A 6,115-nucleotide genomic window follows, 5' to 3' on the forward strand; every position below is an offset into this window, starting at 1 on the left:
AGGTGTACTTGCTGAGATGGAACAGCGACCAGCATTCTGTCAGGTGTAGTTGCTGCCATGGGACAGGGACCAGCATTCTGTCAGGTGTAGTTGCTGCCATGGAACAGGGACCAGCATTTTGTCAGGTGTAGTTGCTGCCAAGGAACAGCGACCAGCATTCTGTCAGGTGTAGTTGCTGCCATGGAACAGGGACCAGCATTCTGTCAGGTGTAGTTGCTGCCATGGAACAGCGACCAGCATTCTGTCAGGTGTAGTTGCTGCCATGGAACAGGGACCAGCATTCTGTCAGGTGTAGTTGCTGCCATGGAACAGGGACCAGCATTCTGTCAGGTGTAGTTGCTGCCATGGAAGAGGGACCAGCATTCTGTCAGGTGTAGTTGCTGCCATGGAACAGCGACCAGCATTCTGTCAGGTGTAGTTGCTGCCATGGAACAGGGACCAGCATTCTGTCAGGTGTAGTTGCTGCCATGGAACAGGGACCAACATTCTGTCAGGTGTAGTTGCTGCCATGGAACAGGGACCAGCATTCTGTCAGGTGTAGTTGCTGCCATGGAACAGCGACCAGCATTCTGTCAGGTGTAGTTGCTGCCATGGAACGGCGACCAGCATTCTGTCAGGTGTAGTGCTGCCATGGAACAGGGACCAGCATTCTGTCTGGTGTAGTTGCTGCCATGGAACAGCGACCAGCATTCTGTCTGGTGTAGTTGCTGCCATGGAACAGGGTCCAGCATTCTGTCAGGTGTAGTTGCTGCCATGGAACAGCGACCAGCATTCTGTCAGGTGTAGTTGCTGAGATGGAACAGCGACCAGCATTCTGTCAGGTGTATTGCTGCCATGGAACAGCGACCAGCATTCTGTCAGGTGTAGTTGCTGAGATGGAACAGCGACCAGCATTCTGTCAGGTGTAGTTGCTGCCATGGAACAGCGACCAGCATTCTGTCAGGTGTAGTTGCTGCCATGGAACAGGAACCAGCATTCTGTCAGGTGTAGTGCTGCCATGGAACAGCGACCAGCATTCTGTCAGGTGTAGTTGCTGAGATGGAACAGCGACCAGCATTCTGTCAGGTGTAGTTGCTGCCATGGAACAGGGACCAGCATTCTGTCAGGTGTAGTTGCTGCCATGGAACAGGGACCAGCATTCTGTCAGGTGTAGTTGCTGCCATGGAACAGCGACCAGCATTCTGTCAGGTGTAGTTGCTGCCATGGAACAGGGACCAGCATTCTGTCAGGTGTAGTTGCTGCCATGGAACAGCAACCAGCATTCTGTCAGGTGTAGTGCTGCCATAGAACAGCGACCAGCATTCTGTCAGGTGTAGTTGCTGCCATGAAACAGCGACCAGCATTCTGTCAGGTGTAGTGCTGCCATAGAACAGCGACCAGCATTCTGTCAGGTGTAGTTGCTGCCATGGAACAGCGACCAGCATTCTGTCAGGTGTAGTTGCTGCCATGGAACAGCGACCAGCATTCTGTCAGGTGTAGTTGCTGCCATGGAACAGCGACCAGCATTCTGTCAGGTGTAGTTGCTGCCATGGAACAGGGACCAGCATTCTGTCAGGTGTAGTGCTGCCAAGGAACAGCGACCAGCATTCTGTCAGGTGTAGTGCTGACATGGAACAGCGACCAGCATTCTGTCAGGTGTAGTGCTGCCATGGAACAGGGACCAGCATTCTGTCAGGTGTAGTTGCTGCCATGGAACAGCGACCAGCATTCTGTCAGGTGTAGTTGCTGCCATGGAACAAGGACCAGCATTCTGTCAGGTGTAGTGCTACCATGGAACAGGGACCAGCATTCTGTCTGGTGTAGTTGCTGCCATGGAACAGGGACCAGCATTGTGTCAGGTGTAGTTGCTGCCGTGGAACAGGGACCAGCATTGTGTCAGGTGTAGTTGCTGCCATGGAACAGGGACCAGCATTCTGTCAGGTGTAGTTGCTGCCATGGAACAGGGACCAGCATTGTGTCAGGTGTAGTTCCTGCCATGGAACAGCGACCAGCATTCTGTCTGGTGTATTACTGCCATGGAACAGCGACCAGCATTCTGTCTGGTGTAGTGCTGCCATGGAACAGCGACCAGCATTCTGTCAGGTGTAGTTGCTGCCATGGAACAGGGACCAGCATTCTGTCAGGTGTAGTTGCTGCCATGGAACAGCGACCAGCATTCTGTCAGGTGTAGTTGCTGCCATGGAACAGGGACCAGCATTCTGTCAGGTGTAGTGCTGCCATGGAACAGAGACCAGCATTCTGTCAGGTGTAGTTGCTGCCATGGAACAGGGACCAGCATTCTGTCAAGTGTAGTTGCTGCCATGGAACAGCGACCAGCATTCTGTCAGGTGTAGTGCTGCCATGGAACAGGGACCAGCATTCTGTCTGGTGTAGTTGCTGCCATGGAACAGCGACCAGCATTCTGTCTGGTGTAGTTGCTGCCATGGAACAGGGACCAGCATTCTGTCAGGTGTAGTTGCTGCCATGGAACAGCGACCAGCATTCTGTCAGGTGTAGTTGCTGAGATGGAACAGCGACCAGCATTCTGTCAGGTGTATTGCTGCCATGGAACAGCGACCAACATTCTGTCAGGTGTAGTTGCTGAGATGGAACAGCGACCAGCATTCTGTCAGGTGTAGTTGCTGCCATGGAACAGCGACCAGCATTCTGTCAGGTGTAGTTGCTGCCATGGAACAGGGACCAGCATTCTGTCAGGTGTAGTGCTGCCATGGAACAGCGACCAGCATTCTGTCAGGTGTAGTTGCTGAGATGGAACAGCGACCAGCATTCTGTCAGGTGTAGTTGCTGCCATGGAACAGCGACCAGCATTCTGTCAGGTGTAGTGCTGCCATGGAACAGCGACCAGCATTCTGTCAGGTGTAGTTGCTGCCATGGAACAGGGACCAGCATTCTGTCAGGTGCAGTGCTGCCATGGAACAGGGACCAGCATTCTGTCAGGTGTAGTTGCTGCCATGGAACAGGGACCAGCATTCTGTCAGGTGTAGTTGCTGCCATGGAACAGCGACCAGCATTCTGTCAGGTGTAGTTGCTGCCATGGAACAGGGACCAGCATTCTGTCAGGTGTAGTTGCTGCCATGGAACAGCGACCAGCATTCTGTCAGGTGTAGTGCTGCCATAGAACAGCGACCAGCATTCTGTCAGGTGTAGTTGCTGTCATGGAACAGCGACCAGCATTCTGTCAGGTGTAGTTGCTGCCATGGAACAGCGACCAGCATTCTGTCAGGTGTAGTTGCTGCCATGGAACAGCGACCAGCATTCTGTCAGGTGTAGTTGCTGCCATGGAACAGGGACCAGCATTCTGTCAGGTGTAGTTGCTGCCATGGAACAGCGACCAGCATTCTGTCAGGTGTAGTTGCTGCCATGGAACAGCGACCAGCATTCTGTCAGGTGTAGTTGCTGCCATGGAACAGCGACCAGCATTCTGTCAGGTGTAGTTCTGCCATGGAACAGGGACCAGCATTCTGTCAGGTGTAGTTGCTGCCATGGAACAGGGACCAGCATTCTGTCAGGTGTAGTTGCTGCCAAGGAACAGCGACCAGCATTCTGTCAGGTGTAGTTGCTGCCATGGAACAGCGACCAGCATTCTGTCAGGTGTAGTTGCTGCCATGGAACAAGGACCAGCATTCTGTCAGGTGTAGTGCTACCATGGAACAGGGACCAGCATTCTGTCTGGTGTAGTTGCTGCCATGGAACAGGGACCAGCATTGTGTCAGGTGTAGTTGCTGCCGTGGAACAGGGACCAGCATTGTGTCAGGTGTAGTTGCTGCCATGGAACAGGGACCAACATTCTGTCAGGTGTAGTTGCTGCCATGGAACAGGGACCAGCATTGTGTCAGGTGTAGTTCCTGCCATGGAACAGCGACCAGCATTCTGTCTGGTGTATTGCTGCCATGGAACAGGGACCAGCATTCTGTCAGGTGTAGTTGCTGCCATGGAACAGCGACCAGCATTCTGTCAGGTGTAGTTGCTGCCATGGAACAGGGACCAGCATTCTGTCAGGTGTAGTTGCTGCCATGGAACAGCAACCAGCATTCTGTCAGGTGTAGTGCTGCCATAGAACAGCGACCAGCATTCTGTCAGGTGTAGTTGCTGCCATGGAACAGCGACCAGCATTCTGTCAGGTGTAGTGCTGCCATAGAACAGCGACCAGCATTCTGTCAGGTGTAGTTGCTGCCATGGAACAGCGACCAGCATTCTGTCAGGTGTAGTTGCTGCCATGGAACAGCGACCAGCATTCTGTCAGGTGTAGTTGCTGCCATGGAACAGGGACCAGCATTCTGTCAGGTGTAGTTGCTGCCATGGAACAGCGACCAGCATTCTGTCAGGTGTAGTTGCTGCCATGGAACAGGGACCAGCATTCTGTCAGGTGTAGTGCTGCCAAGGAACAGCGACCAGCATTCTGTCAGGTGTAGTGCTGACATGGAACAGCGACCAGCATTCTGTCAGGTGTAGTGCTGCCATGGAACAGGGACCAGCATTCTGTCAGGTGTAGTTGCTGCCATGGAACAGCGACCAGCATTCTGTCAGGTGTAGTTGCTGCCATGGAACAAGGACCAGCATTCTGTCAGGTGTAGTGCTACCATGGAACAGGGACCAGCATTCTGTCTGGTGTAGTTGCTGCCATGGAACAGGGACCAGCATTGTGTCAGGTGTAGTTGCTGCCGTGGAACAGGGACCAGCATTGTGTCAGGTGTAGTTGCTGCCATGGAACAGGGACCAGCATTCTGTCAGGTGTAGTTGCTGCCATGGAACAGGGACCAGCATTGTGTCAGGTGTAGTTCCTGCCATGGAACAGCAACCAGCATTCTGTCTGGTGTATTACTGCCATGGAACAGCGACCAGCATTCTGTCTGGTGTAGTGCTGCCATGGAACAGCGACCAGCATTCTGTCAGGTGTAGTTGCTGCCATGGAACAGGGACCAGCATTCTGTCAGGTGTAGTTGCTGCCATGGAACAGCGACCAGCATTCTGTCAGGTGTAGTTGCTGCCATGGAACAGGGACCAGCATTCTGTCAGGTGTAGTGCTGCCATGGAACAGAGACCAGCATTCTGTCAGGTGTAGTTGCTGCCATGGAACAGGGACCAGCATTCTGTCAAGTGTAGTTGCTGCCATGGAACAGCGACCAGCATTCTGTCAGGTGTAGTGCTGCCATGGAACAGGGACCAGCATTCTGTCTGGTGTAGTTGCTGCCATGGAACAGCGACCAGCATTCTGTCTGGTGTAGTTGCTGCCATGGAACAGGGACCAGCATTCTGTCAGGTGTAGTTGCTGCCATGGAACAGCGACCAGCATTCTGTCAGGTGTAGTTGCTGAGATGGAACAGCGACCAGCATTCTGTCAGGTGTATTGCTGCCATGGAACAGCGACCAACATTCTGTCAGGTGTAGTTGCTGAGATGGAACAGCGACCAGCATTCTGTCAGGTGTAGTTGCTGCCATGGAACAGCGACCAGCATTCTGTCAGGTGTAGTTGCTGCCATGGAACAGGGACCAGCATTCTGTCAGGTGTAGTGCTGCCATGGAACAGCGACCAGCATTCTGTCAGGTGTAGTTGCTGAGATGGAACAGCGACCAGCATTCTGTCAGGTGTAGTTGCTGCCATGGAACAGCGACCAGCATTCTGTCAGGTGTAGTGCTGCCATGGAACAGCGACCAGCATTCTGTCAGGTGTAGTTGCTGCCATGGAACAGGGACCAGCATTCTGTCAGGTGCAGTGCTGCCATGGAACAGGGACCAGCATTCTGTCAGGTGTAGTTGCTGCCATGGAACAGGGACCAGCATTCTGTCAGGTGTAGTTGCTGCCATGGAACAGCGACCAGCATTCTGTCAGGTGTAGTTGCTGCCATGGAACAGGGACCAGCATTCTGTCAGGTGTAGTTGCTGCCATGGAACAGCGACCAGCATTCTGTCAGGTGTAGTGCTGCCATAGAACAGCGACCAGCATTCTGTCAGGTGTAGTTGCTGTCATGGAACAGCGACCAGCATTCTGTCAGGTGTAGTTGCTGCCATGGAACAGCGACCAGCATTCTGTCAGGTGTAGTTGCTGCCATGGAACAGCGACCAGCATTCTGTCAGGTGTAGTTGCTGCCATGGAACAGGGACCAGCATTCTGTCA

This window comes from Pelobates fuscus, chromosome 7 (genome assembly GCF_036172605.1).
Source record: "Pelobates fuscus isolate aPelFus1 chromosome 7, aPelFus1.pri, whole genome shotgun sequence".
NCBI classification, from domain to species: Eukaryota; Metazoa; Chordata; class Amphibia; order Anura; family Pelobatidae; genus Pelobates; species Pelobates fuscus.